This window comes from Phyllobates terribilis, unplaced genomic scaffold (genome assembly GCF_046119375.1).
Source record: "Phyllobates terribilis strain yellow unplaced genomic scaffold, ASM4611937v1 Scaffold_60__1_contigs__length_8166268, whole genome shotgun sequence".
Lineage (NCBI taxonomy): Eukaryota > Metazoa > Chordata > Amphibia > Anura > Dendrobatidae > Phyllobates > Phyllobates terribilis.
The window spans coordinates 768,079-792,628 of record NW_027362820.1 but is presented as its reverse complement, the minus strand read 5'-3'; positions in this window follow the sequence as shown (position 1 = coordinate 792,628).

The following is a 24,550-nucleotide window of genomic DNA, read 5'->3' as shown; positions in this document are numbered from 1 at the left end:
ACAGTGTTGCTTACTGTACTTGTCATTTAGTGTAAAGGATTTATTTAAAAAAATAATAGTGTTTTCATGCACTGTCTCTTTAAAAAAGCCGGCCAGCAATTCAGCATCTGTACCCGACAATTTAGAATAGAAGGAATAGAGAATCACACATAGATTAGATAGATAGAAACATGTCAGTCACATATATATGAAGTACAGTGACAGTGTTGATTACTGTACTTGTCATTTAGTGTTAAAATAAAGGATTTATTTAAAAAAAAAATGGTGTGGGGTTCCCCTTAATTTTAGGCTCTAGCGGAGGTTAAGCAGACAGCTGGGGCAAATGTTTGAAGCCTGGGAAGGGGGTAATACCCACGGAGCTTCCCAGGCTACTAATATCAGCCCCCAGCTGAATACCTAGCCTTTACTAGCTATTAAAATGGGGGAACCCCCCCCAAAAAATAATGTGGGGTCCCCCCTAATTTAATAGCTAGCAAAGGCTAGGCAGACAGCTGGGGGCTGATATTAATAGCCCAGGAAGGGTGCCATGAATATTGGCCCCCTCCCAGGCTAGAAACACCAGCCGTCAGCCGCCCCAGAAATGGCGCATCCATAGGATGCGCCAATTCTGGCACTTAGCCTCGCTCTTCCCACTGCCCTGTAGCGGTGGCAGTGGTGTAATGGGGTTGGGGTTGATGTCAGCTTATAATGCCAGATGACATCAAGCCCAGGTTAGTAATGGAGAGGCGTCTATAAGACACCCCCATTACTAACCCCATAGTCAAAGTTAAAGAAAAACACAAACACCCAGAATAAAGTCCTTTAATTGAAATAAACACACAATTCTTTATTGTTCTAAATTAAACCATACTTACCATCACGCCCATTCCAGCTGAAGCCAACGATCTCCTGCAATAAAAGAAAAATAATAAATCAACATCATCCTTACCTTTCAATGGTTCCCAGGACAGCTCCAGCTCTGCTACATCGAGATGACAGGCTGGACCGCAGCAGAACACTGCCATCCAGCCTGTCATCCCGCATGCGCTCCTCAGTGTCTCTCTGTGACGTCATCCAGATGAGCCGAGTTCATGTCCAATGAACTCAGCTCACCTCATGCACGTCACTGACAGCGTGGGAAAATTCTCCTGCACTCAGCGCTTCAGCGTGAGAATTCTCCCACGCTGTCAGTGACATACATGAGGTGAGGTCATGTCCAATGAACTCAGCTCACCTCATGCACGTCACTGACAGCGTGGGAAAATTCTCACGCTGAAGTGCTGAGTGCAGGAGAATTTTCCCACGCTGTCAGTGACGTACATGAGGTGAGCTGAGTTCATTGGACATGACCTCGGCTCATCTGGATGCCGTCACAGCCAGACACTGAGGAGTGGAAGTATGCCTGCGCTTCTCAGTGTCTGCGGGATGACAGGATGGATGGCAGCGTTCTGCTGCGGTCCAGCCTGTCATCTCGATGTAGCAGAGCTGAAGCTGTCGTGGGAGCTATGGAAAGGTAAGGATGAGGTTGCTTTATTATTTTACTTTTATTGCAGGAGATCGTTGGCTTCAGCTGGAATGGGCGAGACGGTAAGTATGGTTTAATTTAGAACAATAAAGAATTGTGTGTTTATTTCAATTAAAGGACTTTATTCTGGGTGTTGTGTTTTTTTAAATACTTTACTAGAAATTCATGGTGGTCATGTCTAATATTGGCGTGACCCCATGAATTTCGGGCTTAGGGCCAGCTGATAATGCCAAGCTGGCCTTAACCCCTTTATTACCCAGTGAGCCACCGCACCAGGGCCCTGGATGAGTTGGGTACAGCGCCAGAAGATGGCGCTTCTATGAACGCGCCATTTTCTGGGGCGGCTGCGGACTGCAATTTGCAGCGGGTGGGGCCCAGAAAGCTTGGGCCTCCCTGCGCTGCGGATTCCAGCCCCCAGCTGCCTAGTTGTACCTGGCTGGACACAAAAATAGGGCGAAGCCCCACGTATTTTTTTTTTTAATTATTTCATGAAATTCATGAAATAATTAAGAAAAAAGGGCTTCCCTATATTGTTGTGTCCGGCTAGGTACAAATAGGCAGCTGGTGGTTGGGGGCAGCCCGTTCCTGCCTGCTGTACCTGGCTGGACACAAATATAGGGCGAAGCCCCACATAATTTTTTTTTAATTATTTCATGAATTTCCTGAAATAATTAAAAAAAAATTGACGTGGGGCTTTGCACTATATTTGTGTCCAGCCAGGTACAGCAGGCAGGAACGGGCTGCCCCCAACCACCAGCTGCCTATTTGTACCTGGTTGGACACAACAATATAGGGAAGCCCTTTTTTTCTTAATTATTCCATGAATTTCATGAAATAATTAAAAAAAACAAAGCGTGGGGTTCGCCCTATTTTTGTGTCCAGCCAGGTACAACTAGACAGCTGGGGGATGGAATCTGCAGCGCAGGGAGGCCCAAGCTTTCTGCCCCCCCCGCTGAAAATTGCAGTCTGCAGCCGCCCCGGAAAATGGCGCGTTCATAGAAGCTGGATGCTGTACCTGGCTGGCATACAAAAATATAGCAAAGCCCACGTCAAAAGTTTTGGGAAAAATTAATTAAAAAATAAATAATAATTTAGGGACTGCATCTTTATTAACTCCTCAAATGTCATTTAGTGTTAAAATAAAGGATTTATTTAAAAAAAAAATGGCGTGGGATCCCCCATAATTTTAGTCTCTAGCGGAGGTTAAGCAGACGGCTGGGGCAAATGTTTGAAGCCTGGGAAGGGGGTAAAACCCACGGAGCTTCCCAGGCTACTAATATCAGCCCCCAGCTGAATACCTAGCCTTTACTAGCTATTAAAATGGGGGACCCCCCCCAAAAAAATGACGTGGGGTCCCCCCTATTTTAATAGCTAGCAAAGGCTAGGCAGACAGCTGGGGGCTGATATTAATAGCCCAGGAAGGGTGCCATGAATAATGGCTCCCTCCCAGGCTAGAAACACCAGCCGTCAGCCGCCCCAGAAATGGCGCATCCATAGGATGCGCCAATTCTGGAACTTAGCCTCGCTCTTCCACGCTGCCCTGGTGCGGTGGCAGGGGGTAATAGTGGTGGGGTTCATGTCAGCGCCAGCTGCCATGAAGCCCAGGTTAGTAATGATGGGCGTCTATAAGACACCCCCATTACTAACCTGCAAAGTGTTAAAAAGAAAAAACACACACTACACCCAGAAAAAAATAATTTATTTGAAATAAAACACACAATTTTATTTAATTCTTAGTTTACTAAAAATAATAGTTACCTGTCCACGTTCCTGCGCTGATCTCCCATGCACAGCTGTCACATCTGGAGATGGTGACAGCTGTGCATGGCTGCTGTAAGCTCACACTGCCGGGAACACGTCCGCTCCCGGCAGCGGGAGCCACTGACTGAGGTCACCGGAGTGCATTCAGGCAGAGCAGCTCCGGAGACCTCCTTTACGGCACTGCTGTACCGTGGGAATTTCTCACGATACAGCAGGGCCGTAAAGCAGCTAACCGGAGCAGCGCTGCCTGAACTCCGGTGAACCCTTACGGCCCCGTCATTCTAGCGGCAGCAGCGGTTCAGAGCGGTCACATTCTATGTGGCTGCTCTGAACTGGAGATCTTCGTGGGACACTCGTGGACTGCTACGGAGGGGTAAGGATAAGGTTGTGGTTTATTATTTTATATTTTATTACAGGAGATCGATGGCTTCGGGGAATTAGGTGTCTAGGTGAGTATAGGTGTAGTTTTTTATTTTTTACTTTATTTTAGGTGGCGATCGGCGGGGACAGGTAATGTATGAACTAATTTCTTTTAGGTAACCACTGGCCACCAATGACATGTATCTAACATTTATTGGGGACACAGTAGGGCAATTTAAATAGCAGGATCAGGCTGATGGGAACTACTGCTCCCATCGAGCTGATCCTGCTGGCAGGAGTGGACGGGGGACAGACATAGGCCGATGGGAGTAGTAGTGTCACATCGGCCTATGTCTGCCTGCACGCACACACCCGCACACATCGCACAGACACCGCGCACACCCGCACAAACATCGCACAGACACCCCGCACAGACACCCCGCACAGACACCCCGCACACACACCCCGCACACACACCCCGCACACACACTAATCATGACGGGTCTGGGAGGTGAGGCTGACCTGTGCGGCCGTGGGAAAGTTCATGTGAGTTCATGCAGTCAAGCATGAACTCACATGAACCCTCTGAGGGCAACGCGGCTACTTCAAATGAACAGCTGATCGGCATCACCTGATACCTCAGCTGTTCATTTGAAATAACCGGCGGGAAAGCGCAGCACAGAACGGGAAAGCCGGCGGTGAAGTCTTTTCACTGCCGGCTTCCCCGCCCGGGTCCTTCGCTCCTTGGTGCTGTGCTCCCCGCCCGGTCCTAATTTACGATTAGGATTGGAGGTGGCGAGGGTAGCGGAGGATCGGGGTGGGAGGCTGCGGGGAAGCAGTATGGGGCTGTGTGATTGTTTAAAAGCCGGCGGCTTTTTACCGCGCGCCGGCTTTTAAACAATCAGGAGAATTCTCCCCCGCTGGGATGGCATTCTGATGACAGGCTGGATCGCGCTGCCATCCAACTTGTCATCCTTCACAGACACTGCAGAGCGCAGGCATTATGGGAACTTCCGATTCCGGTATCCGATATTGTAAAAGTATCGGAATTAAGTATCGGAATTCCGATACCGCGAATATCGGCCGATACCCGATATTACAGTATCGGAATGCTCAACACTAGTTAGGATATATGACCACGATGCAGAAATGCTGCGGATTTTTCCTAAGCGTTTCTGCATCTCCCTGGGTTGTCAAGCGCTTTGCCAAGTGATTTTAGCATCACTTGGAAAAGTGCTTGACAACTTGGTCACACTATATAATTCCATGCAACCGGCATGGATTTATATAGTGTGACCAAGTTACAATGCTGCAAATGCAGCATCAATAATGAAAAAAAAGAATAATAATGGTGAAAAATAAAAAAAAACATTATACTCATCTTCCGATGGTCCTCGATCTCCTTCTCCGGTGCGTCCGGTGTCTTCGGCGGATCACGGTGCTGTAAAAGGACCTTCCATGACGTCATTTAGTCATGTGACAGGTCACGCGACCGCCGATGTCGCGTGACCTGTCACATGACTAAATGGCATCATGGAAGGTCCTTTTACCACCGCGAGCAGCCGAAGAGCCAGCAGCACCGCCAGGAGCAGACAGGGGCCATCAGAAGGTAAGTATATGTTTATTTTTTATTTTAATTCTATTTTAACTACAGGTACTATGGTACCCGGGTCTGGAGGAGAGTCTCTTCATCTCCAGACCCGGGTACCATCCACGCATTGAGTCGCATAATATCCACATGTGTATTTGTAGTCATGCGGATGTTATGCGTTCCAATGCAAGTCAATGGCGGCTAAATCGCAGCGACTCTGCAAAATTAAAGGACGTGCTGCGGATTTTTCCGCAATGATAATCCGCAGCGGAAATCTCCGCGGCATGTGCACAGCACATGCGGATTATCATTGGGGACCATTGCAGACCTATCACCAAGCGTTTTTTAAGTGTTTCCGCGGCTGAAGTTACGCTGCAGAAACGCCTAAAAAACGCATAGTGGGCACACAGCCTTAAAAGTTCTATGGTGAAGAAAAACACGTGAGATAATAAATGCGAAATATACAATTTTTCCCATAATATGACTGAGGATATTTAGGGTGTATTCACTGTTTTTTCTTCTGCAGCAAAAATGCTGTGTTTTACAGTACCATCTTAGTGAATGACATTTCTGAAATCTCATTCACATGCTGTTTTTTTTGCATTTTTTTTAAATCTGCAGCTTGTCAAGTCTTTCAGAGGTTTTGCTGCATTTTTCACCCATTCAAATGAATGGAAAAAAAAACACAAGTAAAAACACCTGAATTTTAAGCAGCGTTTTTCCTGCCTCCTTTGATTTTTGAGGTAGAAAAAAAATACTGCCAAAATCCAACTTGTGAACACACCTTTATCCTGGTTGTGTTCTAATTGGATATAAAATAGAACGGCCATGATAACATGGGTAGTTAATTGTATGGTGTTTTCACTTTATATATTACCAGGCCGCATTCTATTTGCGCAGAGCTGCTCCGTGAAGATTCTATCACAAGATTCCGTGATGACATCACAGGTGATGGTAACATCACTGCTCACAGTCGCTATATATACAATGCACATAGGCTCACCCGTGCCTTTCTTGGCTCTATAGTGACTGATAGCACTTGCAGTTTTTCACTATGGCTGGAATTGTTTTGGACATTCCTCAGGTAAAAGCACTATTGTTGATCCTTATGATCAATCGTCCTAACAGTGTGCTTCTACCTCCCGATGGCGTCCTCAGCTTCACTCACCGGCTGGTGATGGAGCTAGTAAAGGATTGCCTGACCAAACACCGACAACGTCGTCTAACGTCAGACTATCTGACGGATTTACTTCAGAACATCAGGACATTACTACACCAGGTAAGTGGCGGACACTCTGCACAGAACATCTCAATATTGATAGATAATAATGGAGGGATAGAAGCTTTTTCTTCTAATATATCATATTTTGCAGACCATAAGACGAACCAAAAATTTTTGGGAGGAAAATAGGAAAACATTTATTATAATAAAATGGGGGTCTGTCTTATAGTCCGAATTTTTGGTTGCTTACTGAGGGGGGTGGTGGCAGTGGAGCAAAGTCACAGGAGGCAGAGTCGCTGCTGCAGGAAGTCGGCAGTAGGAGTGGGGCACTGCTGCGGGCCCCAAGCTGGGAGGAGCGGGGTGTCCAGAAGGTGCAAGGCTGCGGTCCCTGGGCTTCAAGGAAATGTTAGCGGTAATTCAGGAGGGGAGGCCCTGCTCTGCTTATTGATTTCTCTGCAGTGGGCTTCAAGAAGTAGGCTGCTGGAGATGGCCAATACGCAAATTGAGATCTCAGCTCGTCATTGAGCCGAGATCTAAATCTGCACATGCACTGCCTCCAGCGGCCATTTGCCTGAAGCCCATCGCCAGAAAATCAATGGGCAGAGCGGGGACTCCCCTCCTAAATCACCGCTAACATTTCCTTGAAGCCCAGGGCTCGCAGCCTCGCACCTCCTGGATACCCAGCTCCTCCCAGCTCGGGGCCCGCAGCAGCGCCCCACTTCTACTGCCGGCTTCCTACAGCAGTGACCCTACCTCCTGTGACCTCACTCCACCACAGCCACCCCCCTGGTAAGCTACATTCAGACAATTATTATTATTAATAATCTGTCTGATATGCTGGGGTGGAGAGTTCCAGAGTAGGGGGGATGCACGGGAGAAATCTTGTATGCGATTGTGGGAAGAGGAGATAAGAGGGGAGTAGAGAAGAAGATCTTGTGAGGATCGGAGGTTGCGTGCAGGTAAGTACCGGGAGACTAGGTCACAGATATATGGAGGAGACAGGTTGTGGGTGGCTTTGCATGCCAAGGTTAGGGTCTTGAACTGGAGTCTCTGGGTAATGTGGAGCCAGTGAAGGGATTGGCGGAGCGAGGGGAGAAGCCAGGGAATAGCGGGGGGACAGGTGGATTAGTCAGACAGCAGAGTTTAGGATAGATTCGAGGGGTGCGAGAGTGTTAGAAGGGAGGTCAAAAATTTTGGAAAAAAAGGCATCTTATAGTCCAAAAAATATGGTAAAACACAACGAGTCCCCAAATACAGTATATAGTAATTTTATCTGCAGACAGAGAACCGATGTCACCTACAATTTCCGCCTCCATTCTGACCGCTCTCATCTCAAAATTCTCCTTTCCATTTTTCCTTCTTTATAGGCTGAAGAAAGATCTCAGACTGAAGATTTGGCTGTCTTTAAAGAACTGGCCGAAAAAGTCCTGTCTATACTAGAACGCTCATTGGAACGCCCGGTAAGGATCAATATTAATAGACGTATCTTAATCCACCGTATCTGAGGAGACTTTCTGAGAAAAGGTCTGAAGATGGCGCGGGATTTGTATCGTTACAATTGGTGCATCTGTAAATGTTGGTTTAGTCCTTCATGATTTATGTATTTGGTGATTTAGTGAAATCTTCCACATATTAATTATATATATTATATCTATCAGGAAACAACAGGAGGCGACGCCAAATATGAGCAAAATGTGATCCCGAAAATCCCTGACCCTAATAGGAGTCATCCGGAGCTGAACAGCGATCTGATTACAGGTGAGCGATCACCCGACCTTCTACAAGGAATATCCAGATATTACAGAGGACGGAGGATAATGTTAGATTTACTCTCTACTCTGTGTAATGGGAACCTGGCAGCACATTGTTACATATAGAAGTAGTGGTGTGACGGTATAGGCCATTGTCCCCTAATAATAATTGTTTGTAGAAATCCAATGTGCCAGTCAGGAGAAATGTAAAGTAGACACCATATACAAATCAGAATGGAAGTGCGCTGGGGGCGTGAAAGAAGAAATCCAAGTGCAGTGACACGCCCCCAGTGCACTTCCAGGCTAATTTGCAAATCTCTCCTATGTTTCAGCTCTCTTACCATCACTCATATGTGCAGCATGGGTGGGGGGTTCCTCATTCATGTGATGGAGGGTCCATTCTGCAGTGCTATAGCAAGTAACATGAAATAAATTAAATTTAAATTGCATTACTGCTCTAGAAAATGGGAAAAAACTAAGATACTGAGCACATAATTTGGCCAATTCATGAATGCCCAGCAGCCAATGACAAGGCGATCTATTTGTTGGAATCCTCTCCTAATGTGAATCCTCTCCTAGGCTGAAGCCTACATTTATATGGGTAGGTAGGATCCTGTTGTAATTAAAACCACCCCGGGCTGATGGGTGGAGATAGGTACTCAGCAAAAAAGGTCGCCTTGCTGTGACAGCTGGGCATGCACCGAGCAAAAGAAGGTCGCCTTGCCGTGGCTCCTAGGCATGCACCCAGCAAAAGAAGGTCGCCTTGTCGTTACTGCTGGGCATGCACCCAGCAAAAGAAGGTCGCCTTGTCGTGACTGCTGGGCATGCACCCAGCAAAAGAAGGTCGTCTTGCCGTGACTGCTGGGCATGCACCCAGCAAAAAAAAAGGTCGCCTTGCCGTGGCTGCTGGCCATGCATGAATTGGCCAAATTATGCGCTAAGTATCTTCCTTTTATCCTATTTTCTACAGCAGTAATGCAATTCAAATTTCATTTATTTCATGTTTACATGCTATAGCGTTACAGAGTGCAACTTTGTTAGTTATGTATTTGGATGGCTACTCTTAGTATGCACCTGTTCACACCCATTTTCTTTTCGGAAGTGATGGTCAGTCTTTTGTTATTTATGAAGGGGTTCCTCCATCATTTACATTACATTTATCTATGGATTCCCCGTATATTCTCATATTTAGAATCCCCATATAACGAGTATTAATCCCATTTACAGACATCTTGTCATTTCTCCGTTATATTGCTGTATTATCTATGTAGGAATAATATCCTCTAATACATTTCATTTCTTCATCATTATTTTAGAAACAACTGAGCTGTCGAATCCTAACAATGGAATTAGTGAGATCCCGGAGATCCAAGAATCCGTAAGTATCATAGAGGGGAATGCGTGTGTGTCATCAGATCATGGGGTGTGAATGACTCGTCCAGTATTATCCCCCATACAACCATGGGACGTCTCTATTCTAAGTGTAGATGACCCTATGGTGTTAATTACATTTGAATTACAGGGAATCTGTTACCAGGTTTATGCTATTTGGTCTGAGAGAAGCATGATGCAGGGACAGAGACCCTGATTCCATGTGTTGATTACTTTACTCGGTGGAGCAGTTGTGATAAAATCACTATTTTTTTCTGCTGCAGAGCTCTGAATGCTGAGTCTTGTATAACCCCGCCCACACCATTGATTGGCAGCTTTCTGTGTACACTGTGCATAGGCAGAAAACTGCTAATCAGTGGTGGAGGCAGGGGTACAGAGCAATAGGACTACCTGGCTAGACAGATAGTCTTCTAGTGATAATCTACTGATTTTATTGAAACAGCCACACACAGCCTAGTAAGTAACACATCACTGGAATCAGGGTCTCTGCCCCTACATCATGGTGCTTTCAGAATACATAGTAAACACCTGGTGACAGATTACCTGTAAGTTCTCCTCTGTGTGATCTCCCACATTATCCATAATGTTATAGTAATGTATGATGACCGTTGCAGGGCGGCTCCAGGATTTCGTGGGCCCTGGGCGAAAGAGTCTCAGTGGCCCCTTTAACACATACCACGATTCATGATGCACAGATACCGCAGATAAATATATATATATATATATATATATATATATATAGTACAAGCCCGAAGATTTCTCTTCTTACATTACATGAGCGATATCTATTGTAAATTCCACAATAACTCAGAAAGCGGCGAATCCTCACAGCTCACAGTGCAGACCGGACAGTAATGTCCTCCACACAGTATAATGGCACCACATAGTCCTCTATACCGTATTATGAGCTCCATATATTGCTCCATATAGAATAATGGACCCCATAAAATGCTCCACGCAGGCTGTGCCCCCATATAATGCCCCATGCAGGCTGTGACCCCACACATAATGCCCCATGCAGGCTGTGCCCCCCACATAATGCCCCATGCAGGCTTTGACCCCCCACATAATGCTCCATGCAGGCTGTGACCCCCACATAATGCCCCATGTAGGCTTTGACCCCCCACATAATGCCACATGCAGGCTGTGCCCCCCCCCCACATAATGCCCCATGTAGGATGTCCCCCTCCCACATAATGGCCCATGCAGGATGTCACCCCCCATATAATTCCCCATGCAGAATGTCCTTCCCACATAATGCCCCATGCAGGCTGTGCCCCCCACATAATGCCCCAAGCAGGCTGTGCCCCCCCACATAATGGCCCATGCAGGATGTCACCCCCCATATAATTCCCCATGCAGGATGTCCCCTCCACATAATGCCCCATGCAGGATGTTCCTCCCCACATAATGCCCCATGCAGGATGTCCCCCACACATAATGCCCCATGCAGGATATCCCCGCCACATAATGCCCCATGCAGGATGTCACCCCCCATATAATTCCCCATGCAGGATGTCCCCCCCACATAATGCTCCATGCAGGATGTCCCACCCCACATAATGGCCCATACAGGATGTCACCCCCCCATATAATGCCCCATGCAGGATGTCACCCCCCCATATAATGCCCCATGCAGGATGTCCCCCCAACACATACTGCCCCATGTAGGATGTCACCTCTCACCCCATATATTGCCCCATGCAGGATGTCACCTCTCACCCCATATAATGCCCCATGCAGGATGTCACTTCTCCCCCCATATAATACCCCATGCAGGATGTCACTCCCCCCATATAATGCCCCATGCAGGATGTCAACCCCCATATAATGCCCCATGCAGTATGTCACCTCTCACCCCATATAAAGCCCTATGCTGGATGTCACTTCCCCCCCCATATAATGACCCATGCAGGATGTCACTTCTCCCCCTCATATAATACCCCATGCAGGATGTCACCCCCCTATATAATGCCCCATGCAGGATGCCCCGCCATATAATGCCTCATGTAGGATGTCACCTCTCACCCCATATAATGCCCCATGCAGGATGTCACTCCCCCCCATATAACGCCCCATGCAGGATGTCACTTCTGCCCCCCATATAATACCCCACGCAGGATGTCCCTACCTCCCCTCCATATAATGCCCCATGCAGGATGTCACTTCTCCCCCCATATAATGCCCCATACCTCCATACATAAAAAAAAAAATCAAATGCTCACCTCACTGCTCACCAGCTGTGGAGAGGTAAGTATTGTGCTGGTCGTGGTTCTGGGAAAGCATTGGGGGAGGGGAGCAAGGCCCACTAGCTGGCGCTGGCACCACTCTCCTCTGCTCACCGGTCCCATAGCACGCCATGGTGCCCGACAGCAAGTGGGTCCCTCGCCTACTCAGGGCCCCGGCACTTGCCTGGGTGTGCTGGGTGCTAGCGCCAGGTCTGCCCAGCGTCCGGTTTGTATCCTCCCAACATCATATCAGTGTAAATCATCTGGGACATAATATGGGGGGAGAAGTTTTTGCATCTGTAACTTTTTTCCTGCATCTTCAATAAATCAGTATTATTTCTTATTCTTTTATAGAGCGTGATCGATTCATTGGTTCCGGCGAGAAAGCCGCATATGAGCGACTATGAAACTTCCAAACTCATCAGCAGTGGAAATTTTGGGTGAGATTTCTGTTGCCATAATCCACATTTCTCAGGGTTCCCTATGACAATGCTTCTGCCCCTGCACTCTGCCATTCAGTGTTATCATAGGGAAATTATATGATCTGTAGCAAATCAAACTGTAAGGAAAGCGATTTAAATAATATAATTACATATAATATATAATAATATAATATTATTACATTCGCCTGTGCTAGACCCTCATCTGTTCTTATGCTGCCTTCTCCACCTGAGCTTTTCTGCTCTCCACTCTGATCTTTGTTTTGATGGGGGGGCTCCATTATGAAGCTGATCAGAGAAGTTGGCTACACATGGTCACATGAAGGGTGACACCATATTGACGTCAATGACATCTACACCCTCCACCATGACCATGTGGGCCCAATCACTGGCCTCAGCAGCAGAAGAGAGCCCTGGAGCACATTCATTTTGGACCAATTTTATTTGCACTAAATTGAATTTGGTCAGTTATAGCGAATCTGCCCAAAGAGAATTTCGATAGATTCTCGTATCTATAATGTGACCTGGGTGATGGCTCCGGCAGAAGTGGCATTGTGGAGACCTCCAATAGGTGATCTATGTAGTGCTATTTTATGTATTTCTAGATGTGGATTTATAGTGGCGGCCAGACTTCTAGTATTAAACATATGCAAATTGTCTCTTCAGAGAGGAAGCAAACTAGAACTCCACCTATAGGAAGTAGCAATCCTAAAAGTCAATATCGACCCTTTAACGAGCCTTGTCACATGACTTAGGATAATAGCCAAAACCAAAATCTCAATTTGTAGGAACTGTGTTCTGGGGTACTGCCCCTCTTCAGTGCAAAGTGTGAGATATGGTTTGACTGGGTGAGAGGTGTCTGACCAGTATCCAAGGGGTTGACGTTTCTCCTTGCGGACATGAGGAGACTTTTAAGCCGCAATGCTCCTCTGGGAAATAGGATTGCTACTTCCTATAGGTGGCACTAGGGTGCTAGGTCTCTTCCTCTCTGAAAAGAGACAATTTGCATATTTCCCAGAAGAGCATTGCAGCTTAAAAGTCTCCTCACCTTGACATGCTTAACATGGCTTTTTCCGCAAGGAGAAACGTTACCGCTTGGATCCCGGTCAGATGCCTCTCACCCAGCCAAACCATATCTCACACTTTGCACTGATGAGTGCTTGTACCCCAAAACATAGTGTCCGAAAATTGAGATTTTGGTTATGGCTATTATTCCATGTCATGTGATAAGGCTCGTTAAAGGGTCGATATTGACTTTTAGGATTACTACTTCCTATAAGGGGCACTAGAGTTCTAGTTCTCTTCCTCTCTGAAGAGACAATTTGCATATTTCCCAGAGGATCATTGAGGCTTAAAAGTCTCCTCACCTTGACAAGCTTAACATGTCACTCTCCGCAAGGAGAAATGTTACCCCTTGGATACCAGTATTAAACATATAATGATTTCTATAGATGGATTATTAATAAGGATTTATTATAACCGATGGATTCTCCTTCTCTCCAGGGCCGTCTACTTAGTGCATCATAAAGACTCACACCAGACCTTTGCTATGAAGAAAATGGCTAAGCGGAACCTAAATACTGCACAGAGATTGGAATGGGCCTTTCTGGAGAGGGACATCTTAACATTTGCTGATTGTCCCTTTGTGGTCTCCATGCTCTGCTCCTTTCCAACTAGATCTCACCTGTGTATGGTCATGGAGTATGTAGGAGGTAAGACACATCTATTGTATTATATTCAGCCCATGTCTGCTTTCATCTTATCACTGCTCATATCATTAGGACATTGTTGGTTACTTCCCCACAGAGCATTTACTATAGGTTATCTATTACCAAGATGCTCGTAAATTCATTGATCTTGGTGCAGGGGCTCTATGGGGCTCATCAGTCGGAGGGGGTCTGTCGACGCTCGGCAGTGGGCAGCATCCCTCCACCTGTCATCACAATTTCAGCGGTATTTGCTTCTTCAAGGAGGTGGGGCTGGTGGGGGCAAAAATACTGAGTAGGTGGCTAGTAGGGGCCAAAATACTGAAAGGGGGCGGTATGACTAGATATGGGGGGACTGTGAATGCTGAGTGGAGGTCATCATATTAAGTGGGGTGCTGTGGGGGTCCTCACTCTATATGGAGGCCCCCATTCTGTGTGGGGACATCATACTGAGTGGGGAGTTATGCGGACCATTATATTGTGTGAGGGACTGTGGGAACCATTATCCTGAGTGGGAGGGTTGCTGTGGGTGCCATCACACCGAGTAGGGGGTTGTGGCTGGCCTCCTTCTAAGTGGTGGCCTCCTTAGGAGGATTCACTGTGGGGATACCATACTCATTGAGTGTGGGTGTGGGCATTTTTGGGAGCATCATACTCTAAAATGGCCATAAAAGTTGTATTGCTGGTGAGAACACCAAGCTGCTTCAACAGGGATATAAATATATTTCTTTTTTATTTTTTAGGGTGGGGGGCAATTACAACTTTTGATATGGGGTCTTGTGATTTCTATGTACGCCACTATCTGTGTGATCTCCCCAGGATGTTTCCACTCACTGCTCATTATACATCATGGTTATCTGCTCGTGGTATATCATGGTTATCTTCTGTATAAACCCCTCACCGGTCATATTTCCTTTCTTCTATAGGTGGAGACTGTGGGACCCTTCTAAGCACCAGGGGTCCTTTCTCTGTCCCCATGGCCCGCTTGTACTTTGCAGAGGCGGTACTTGCCGTGGAATACCTGCATAGTTACGGTGTGGTGCACAGAGACCTGAAGCCGGAAAAGTAAGTACCCCCGTAGTATAATAAAGTGGGGAAAGTTGTCATTTATTATCATTCAGTCTGTGAGGCTAAAACCATCTTCTCTTTTGCAGCCTCCTGATTACATCTACTGGACATATTAAAGTTACCGATTTTGGGATTTCTAAACTTGGTCTAATGATACCGAAAACCAACACCTACAAGGAATTAGCAGTGGACATCTCCAGAGAGTTCCAGGACCGTGAGGTCAGCATCACCTACAAGAACTTAGCTTGTTATTTGCAAATCTCATCACACTATTGTCTCTTCTCTACGTTCTTCCTTTCTAGAGAACTTTTCCACTAATATTTTATCTTCTGCATTGTGTTTTAACGATGATATCTTGTCATAATAATTGTTTCATCGATTCTCATCTCTATGTTCTGTTGGTTTCCAGTTCTGTGGCACCCCATGTTACATAGCCCCAGAGATCATCCTGAAAGAAGGCTATGGAAGACCTGTTGACTGGTGGTCATTGGGGATCATCCTGTATAAATTCCTGCTGGGATGTGTACCATTTGATGCTGATTCCCTCACTGAGCTTTATAAAAGGGTTGTCATTGGTGAGTAGAATAATCCGACCATTGAGTTGATTGGTTACATTTGTTTAGTTATTTCCTTTGCTTTATGTTACAGTCCAGTAAAGAGGTTTTATTTTCTGTAATTTTCTATGTAACAGGAGAACTAATTTGGAATTGTGATCGCGCTCCACCCCTGGATGCTCAGAATCTCATCACTGAGCTGCTCAGAAGAAATCCTGTGCGTAGACTTGGGACAGGTAACAGATATACTAGTATTAATATTCCCTTATTAGACCAAGGACATATCGCTCATGTCCATGAAGATCAGCATTTCTCTATCAGCTCATCTACTGTATTTCTAGTTCTCCACACTAAGACTTTCAGTTTATTTCCTTCATGTCGGCTCAGTTTTGTCATTAGTTCAGATTACGATAAACTGTTCAGATATGGAGCCATCCCTGACTATGTCCGCATCACTTTTGTTTTTCTTTTTCTAGGAGGAGCATTTGAGATCAAGGTTCATCCATTCCTGAGTGACTTGGACTTTGACAACATTCTGAGCCAGGAGCTGGAGTATGTTCCTCAGCTTGTTTCAGACGCAGACACCAGCTTATTTATCAGTAAGTAGAAGGAGACGTCATCTAGACTAAGCGACTGTTTGTCTCATCTTCCCTAATATGTGATCATCTGTTCCCATTAATATTAGTGATAAATAGTGACTGTGTTATACTGACAACCTCTAATAATACTTCATTACCTATTTCTTGTAGATCATTCTGATATAAACAAACATCTGGTCTCAAAGGATGAGGAAGGCACAAGTGAGAACAATGAGAGCCTTGACTTCCAAAATTTTACGTCATCTTCTGAAAAGATTTGTAAAGTAAGTATGTGATTAATAAATCCAAAATATGTAAAAAAAAATAAAAAAAACTCTAAAAGTACATAAAAAAAATATTTTATATCTTATTTTTATCCGTATTTAGCTCTGTATCATCGCTACCAGGATGGTGAACAATGAAGATCCCAATGCCCCTCCAGAGTATACACCAGAAACCAACACAAACATCTCAGAAATGTGAGTAGATTATAAAGGGTCATTACTTCATTACTGGGAGTTCCAGGCTGATCTATGTACACAACACCAAATATAGGACATAAATATCAGAATATCAAATGCAGCATTCACCGCTTCATGGTTAACGGTCATTGTACTTTTGGCTTCAGAAAATGCAGAAGATAACAGCCCATAATAGTGGCAGGTCATGCATTTTTAGCACTGCCTACTCTGTAGGAGAGCTGTAGTATTACTTGCCAGACATTCTTGGTAGTTGTGTTCTGATCCATGGAAGGTAGTTTTGAGCAGAAAACCTTCCCCACTATGACAGTCATATGTCCTACTAGGCCTTATAGTCAGTGTTCTTATAGTGAGACAACCCATTTTATACTGTGTTTACTTACGATTTATATGTTTTTCTTCTTCAAACAGGCAGAAAGAATCTGTTCCTGTATGTAATACAGACTATGCTGTTACCATCTTGCCACCCTCGTCCCCATTGCCAGGTATGTACATGTCTACAGCACCAGCAATGTGAATGTTGACTTCAAGGCTCAAATATTTCCACATGGTTTTTCTGGTCTACTATGTTATCCATGTTTCATGGATCTCAGCTATGTTGACCATGGGTTCGTACTGTATCCCTATTTCCCTAATTTTGTACAGGAGTTTTTTTTCATGTATTCTGTATATTACGTTGCATCATCTATTAACCTAGTGAGATATAGCGACTGTGTTATACTGACACCCTCTAACAATCCTTCCTTACCTATGTCTTGTAGATCACTCTGATGAAAACAACCATCTGATCTCAGAGGATAAGGAGGGCACAAGTGAGGACGATGAGAACTTTATCTTCCGAATATTTGCATCATCATCTTCTGAGAGGCTTTCTAAAGTAAGTATGTGATCGATAAATCCAAAATATGTACAAAAAAAGGATCTATAAAATTAAAAAGTATGTATATTTAATAACTTATTGTTATCCACATTTAGCACTCTACCACCACTAACGGGATGGTGAACAACGAGGATCCCAAGGCCCCTCCAGAGTGTACACCAGAATCCAACACAAACATCTCAGAAATGTGAGTAGATTATGGGGTCATTACTGGGAGCTCCAGGCTGATATATGTGCACAACACCAAATATAGGACATAAATACCATAATATCAAATGCAGCATCCACCGCCCCATGGTTATGGGTCATTGTGCTTTCAGCTTTCGGAATTGTTGGAGATAACAGCCCATAATTGTGGCCGGTCATGCACTTTTAGTGCTGCCCTCACTGTAGGAGAGATGTAGTATGAAATGCCGGCCATTCTTGGTAGTTGTGTTCTGATCCATGGAAGGTAGTCTTGAGCAGAAGACCTTCCCCACTATGACAGTCATATGTCCTACTAGGCCTTATAGTCGGTGTTCTTCTAGTGAGACAACCCCTTTTATACAGAGTTTACTTGAGATTTACATGTTTTTCTTCTTCAAACAGGCAGAAAGTATCTGTTCCTGTATGTAATACAGACGATGCTGTTACCATCTTGCCACCCTCGTCCCCATTGCCAGGTATGTACATGTCTACAGCACCAACAATGTGAATGTTGACTTCAAGGCTCAAATATTCCCACATGGTTTTATACAATACTATAGGTCTCTTATGTTATCCATATTATGACAAAGCAGATCCTATAAGAATATATTGTTACTGATTTTTTTTTTAAATTTTTCATGAGAATTTCCATCTCATGAAGAAAGAAAATCGGCAATAAATCTGAGTATGGAGCAACAAAACTCAGAAAATGGAAAAAATGGGAAAAAGAGACGAGGTAAGTGTGAGAATCAACTCCATGTTGTGTGATGTCAGTGAGAATAATTCATGTGGAGTAGATGTCATCTGTCAGTGATGGGATTGTCACATGTATGATTGCTGACAATGACCCCTGACCTCTGTATGATAATATTCCTCTGCCGTCCGGCCACAGTGACTGCACAGCATTATCATGTAATATGGAGTCCCATCACTTACATTATATTTATTTCTCTTGTCATAGGTTCCATCTTCCGCCGGATCTTATCATCCTGCCGGCGTGGATTATCCAGGGCTGCTCGTGCATTTGCATGCTGTCACTGTTGCCCTAAAACCATCTAAAAGACGGGACACCTAAGCATCTAGCGCCCTGAAGTCCAGCAGATCCATCATCACTGCTGGAGCTGTATAGAAGGACCTTCACCATCTACCTGTGGCCTTCTGACTGGTCAACCTGGACAAGTTTCAGTAACGCCTCTGTCATCGGGCTCCGCGGTATTCATACTGCTCGTCTGACTTGTCATTTACTGATCACCTGGTATCTGACCCCGGCTATCTTCCTGACTTTGATTTAGTCTATTGATAATGTTCACGATTTTATTCATCCCATTATTAATTAAAAAAAAGTTATATCTGTTACTGTTGCTCTGATTCCTTTTTGTCTTGAATTCACAAATACTTGTAACTCACTAATTGCTCTTCTTCACACTAAATGTATTTCTCATTATCCTTAATGCAGCAGTCAGTCTCATATTTCTGTCCAGCAGTTACACTGGTGCCTCCACCCTGTACCAGTCATTACACTCATCCACAAACCTCTCCACACTGCTGCACAGTCCTGCATCTCTACCATATCTACACTCCAATGAGCTAAGATTAACATCTTCCATAGTCAGGACCTCCCACTCTCATGTCCAAGACATTTTCTCTGCTGCACCAGCTCTCAGGAGTGCACTACTGCAGGCAATCAGGTTCATTCCCACTATCAGAGATTTTAAGTGTGCAGTAGAAACAGATTATTTGTGGCAGGACTATCAAATCACCTCACTATTCTAAGTTTTTCCTACAGCACTCAGTAGCACTTAATATTTGTACATATACAGATAATGGTTGGTGACTGGTTCATGCAGCCTTAATTCCACAAAGATAGAAATAAAAGGTCAACATGTTTCATACATCCAAACCATCCTTAATCATGGCAGAAAAACATCATTTTAAGTTCCCTCTATGAATATTTGGTGAGATATCACAGCTGTGTATTTTCACAGCACAAAGAACGCATCTTACAGATCAGCAAATCACAGTGTGCTGACGCTTAGTGTTGTAGTTTTGAACAACACCATTCATTTTATCATATAATGTGTTGAAAAATGAGAAAAAATGCCAGGTTTGGGTTCCTTCATTTTACAGTGTGTATTGTGTTGTAAAAACAAACTGACAAAATGATTCAGAGTCAGTAGTACGATTACTGTGATACCAAACTTATAAGGTTTATACATATATATATATATATATATATATATATATATATATATATATACAGTGTTTAGCGTAAATCAGTACACCCAAATAGATTTGTCAGCAAACCTGTAGTTTCCTTTCAGAATCATCATTTTATATGGGATACCATACTACAAAATACTCTCGCAAATTTGAGCCATTGAATGCAAACAAGATTTGGTATTTTGCAGACCCCAAAAAAGTAATTTTCTTAACAAACTCATTCAAGATCATGTTTCAAAAATGAGAACATCCCAGTAACAGTCTTAAGAGAAAAGCTAAGTTTAGACAACAAAATTCTAATTAACAAGAACTGAACCACAGGTAAGTGTAATTATTCATTAAACAGATGTCCAGCAGACAGGTGTCTGTAAAAGGAAGTTACTTAATAAAGAAAACTCCTTCCCATTTCATGCTATCAGCAATGGCACCACATAGAAGGGAAATGTCACAAAACCTGAGAAAGAAAATAATTTCTTTGCAATAAATGTGAAGTCTACAAGAAGATCAGCAAAACTTTACTTATCAGTCAGAATACTGTAGCAAAAGTGATGCAAAACTATAACAAAGATGGAACTGCAACCATCTTACAGAGACGTCCAGGCCGACTATGGAAGTTAACACCTAAACAAAAGCGTCCTCTGATGAGAAGGGTAAGTGGCACCACATAGAAGAGAAATGTCACAAGACATTTCTGAGAAAGAAAATAATTTCTTTACAAAAAATGTGAAGTCTACAAGAAGATCAGCAAAGCTTTTCTTATCAGTCAGATGGAAGATAACATCTAAACAAAAGCATCTTCTGATGAGAAGAAAATCGACAGGCAAATTCATTGCTATTAGCTGAAGAAGTAGAAAGCCAAACTAGGGTGAGTGTTTTCCATGACACGACACGGTGTACACTGCAAATGAATGGCATTTATGAGTGTCCTCCACAAAGGAAGCCTCTCTCCCTTAAAGCCCATGAACAATAAAAGTCTGTCTACAATTTGCCAGGGTCCATGCTTAAAACTATGAGGACTACCGGGACTCTATACTGTGTATGTGCATCTTATGTGTATGTCCGTATTTTATGTTTGTGTGCACTATGTATATGCATACGTTAAAATGTGTATAGAGTATTAGCATGTGCAAATTTTATATGTGTGCCTAATATAAATATACATGGAAATGTATATGTAGGTGGTGCCTGATGAAGGATGGGGGGCCCAGATCAGAAGTCCTGATTAAGGGCCCTTCACTGTCATTGTCTGCCCCTTATATAAACAGTAAAATCCTCTTTAACCGGTTCAGGACCGCCCACTGTACATAAACGTCGGCGCTGCCTGGGCTCTGTGCAGCGCCGACGTTTAAAAACGGTGGGTGGTCCCGCAGCGCTCAGGACCCCCAGGGTCCTGCTAGCGCTGCGGTACCGGTTCAGAACGATAGCTCTGACATGTGGCATCATGGGGACCTGATTGGATCAGGTCCCCATGATGTTAACCTGTTCCTATCTTCTAGATGCCGCGATCCATAGCGATCGCGGCATTTAAAAGATAGGGACAGCCGGTGGTCGGCGATCGGGACCCCCCACATACCTGTCAGCGGCGGGGATCCCGGTGCTGTGACCTCTGACATCATCGAGACCTGATTGGCTCAGGTCTCGATGATGTCAGCGTCACACCAGCCAATCAGAGAGATCACCAGGGAAGTTTGTTTTAGCAACAAACTTTCCCGGGCGATCTGCCTGATAAATGCAGTTTCTCCTCCGATCTCAGTGAGAGAGCAGAGGAGAAACAGTGTGACAAGAGCTGTCAGCCTTGCCACTGTGAAAGTAAAAAAAAAAAAAAATAAAAAAGAAAGTAAGAGTTAGGGTTAGTGAGTCTGTCAGATCAGTCAGTCCTGTCAGATCAGTCCAGTCAGATCTGTCAGTCCAGTCAGATCTGTCAGTCCTGTCAGATCTGTCAGTCCTGTCAGATCTGTCAGTCAGATCTGTCAGTCCTGTCAGATCTGTCAGTCAGTCCTGTCAGTCAGTCAGTCCTGTCAGATCTGTCAGTCAGTCAGTCCTGTCAGATCTGTCAGTCAGTCAGTCCTGTCAGATCTGTCAGTCAGTCAGTCCTGTCAGATCTGTCAGTCAGTCAGTCCTGTCAGATCTGTCAGATCTGTCAGTCCTGTCAGATCTGTCAGTCAGTCAGTCCTGTCAGATCTGTCAGTCAGTCAGATCTGTCAGTCAGTCAGTCCTGTCAGATCTGTCAGTCCTGTCAGATCTGTCAGTCAGTCAGTCCTGTCAGATCTGTCAGTCAGTCAGATCTGTCAGTCAGTCAGTAAGTCAGTCCTGTCAGATCAGTCAGTCAGTCCTGTCACATCAGTCAGTCAGTCCTGTCAGATCAGTCAGTCAGTCCTGTCAGATCAGTCCGGTCAGTCCAGTCCGGTCCCGTCCTTTCATTCCGGTCCGTTCAGTCCAGTCAAAAAATATAAAAATAAAATGGCCCGTCAGACTTATACCGCAGAGGAGGTGTATGCCCTGCTGTGTTCTGACACTGATGACAGCGCAATCTCAGATGGAGATATGGATTTTGAGGGCTTTAGTAGCGGCGACACTGAGAGCCCAGAAATGAGCAGTGATTCTGGTCCATCCTCAAGCCCAAGGACCAGTACAGCAATAGGGGCAAATAGCGCTACTGGAGAAACGTCTCCAAATCAGGGAACACTGCCCAGTACAAGCGCTGTCCCTGCTACTAGTGAATTGGCGCACGCCAGTGTACAAGGGGCGTTGCCACATGATCTAGCATTTCCCAGATGGGAGGCTTCAGATTCGGCTGCTCCATTCAGCCCTGATTTCAACGCCATTCCTGGTATAAATGTGGAGGTGGAAGATTTTGGACCAATTCATTTTTTTAATTTGTGTTTTACAGACAGCTTGCTAGAGCATATTGTCGTGCAAACAAATTTATACGCGTCCCAATTCATAAGACAGAATCCCCGATCTTACTATGCTAGGGCAAATTTATGGACACCAACTAATGTCCCGGAAATAAAAAAATTTTTAGGACTTACATTTGCCATGGGGCTTGTTAAAAAACCGAGCATTCGATCCTACTGGTCCAACCACCCTGTTCAAGCCACCCCTATGTTTTCAGTCATTCTGCCTAGGACCCGTTATGAAATGCTCATGCGGTTTTGGCATTTTAACGACAATAGTCAATGCCTGCCCAGAAATGCCCCAGAACATGACAGGTTATATAAAATTAGACCCATCATTGAAAATTTGTCAGAAAAATTCTTAAGCCTCTACACCCCAACACAAAATATTTCTATAGACGAGTCCCTTGTAAAATTCAAAGGAAGACTGCACCTCAAGCAATTTATCCCATCAAAAAGGGCAAGGTTTGGAATAAAGCTCTATAAAATGTGCGAAAGTTCAACCGGATACACATCCGCTTTTCGCATATATGAGGGGAAAGATAGCCAACTAAACCCACCAGGATGCCCTACTTATCTGGGGACATCTGGAAAAATTGTTTGGGAGCTGATAAGTCCATTTTTTCAAAAAGGCTACAATCTATATGTGGACAATTATTACACCAGCATACCCCTATTTAAAAGTCTGGTTGAACACAACATCGGGGCTTGTGGGACCATCCGTAAAAACCGTCAGGGGTTTCCACAACCATTGGTCAACCAAAAGTTTCAAAAGGGGCAGTCAGGGGCTGTACGCAACGGAGAGCTGCTTGCCCTGAAATATAGGGATAAGAGGGATATTTTTGTCCTCAGCTCGATCCACACAGATGCCACAAGGGCCACTGTAGAACTAGGATCCACCACTCCGAAGCAAAAACCTGTGTCAGTCATTGACTACAACAAACACATGGGGGGTGTGGACCTTGCAGACCAGGTTCTACAGCCATACCAGGTATCAAGAAAGTCCTATACCTGGTATAAAAAGTTGGTTATTTATTTGTTTCAGGTGGCCACATACAATTCTTTTGTGTTGTACAAAAAAGCAGGAAATTCAGATCCTTTTCTTGATTATCAAGAAAAGGTAATTGAAAATCTTGTCTTTCAAAGTGTTAGCCCCGCTCATCCATTGGAATCTGAGGATGTGAAAAGACTCACTGAGCGACATTTTATTGCACTTATTCCAGCAACGGAAACAAGAAGGAACCCCCAGAAAAGATGTCGTGTATGTACTAAGAGAGGAATGAGGCATGATACCCGCTACTATTGCCCACAATGCCCATCATTGCCAGCCTTATGCGTCACTGACTGCTTTAAAATCTTCCACACAGAACCACGTTTTTAAACTGTAAAAATGTATCCCAATTTGTCATTCAAACATTTGGTTCATTTAGTGAATGACACATTCGAGTAGAGCTCACTTAATTTCCAGGGGGGGTTCTCCAGAATCTAAACCTTCCATTGCGTGCTTGTTTCTGGAAATCATCCATTGAGTTAAAATGGTCACTAAACCCATAGATGAATTCCCAGAGGGGTTTCATTTCCAAAATGGGGTCACTTCAGGGGGGATTCTTTAGCTCTGGTACTCTGAAAAGTGCCAGAACAGCATAATCCCCCCTGAAGTGACCCCATTATAGAAATGACACCTCTGTGGGAATTCATCTATGGGTTTAGTGACCATTTACCTATCTACTTAT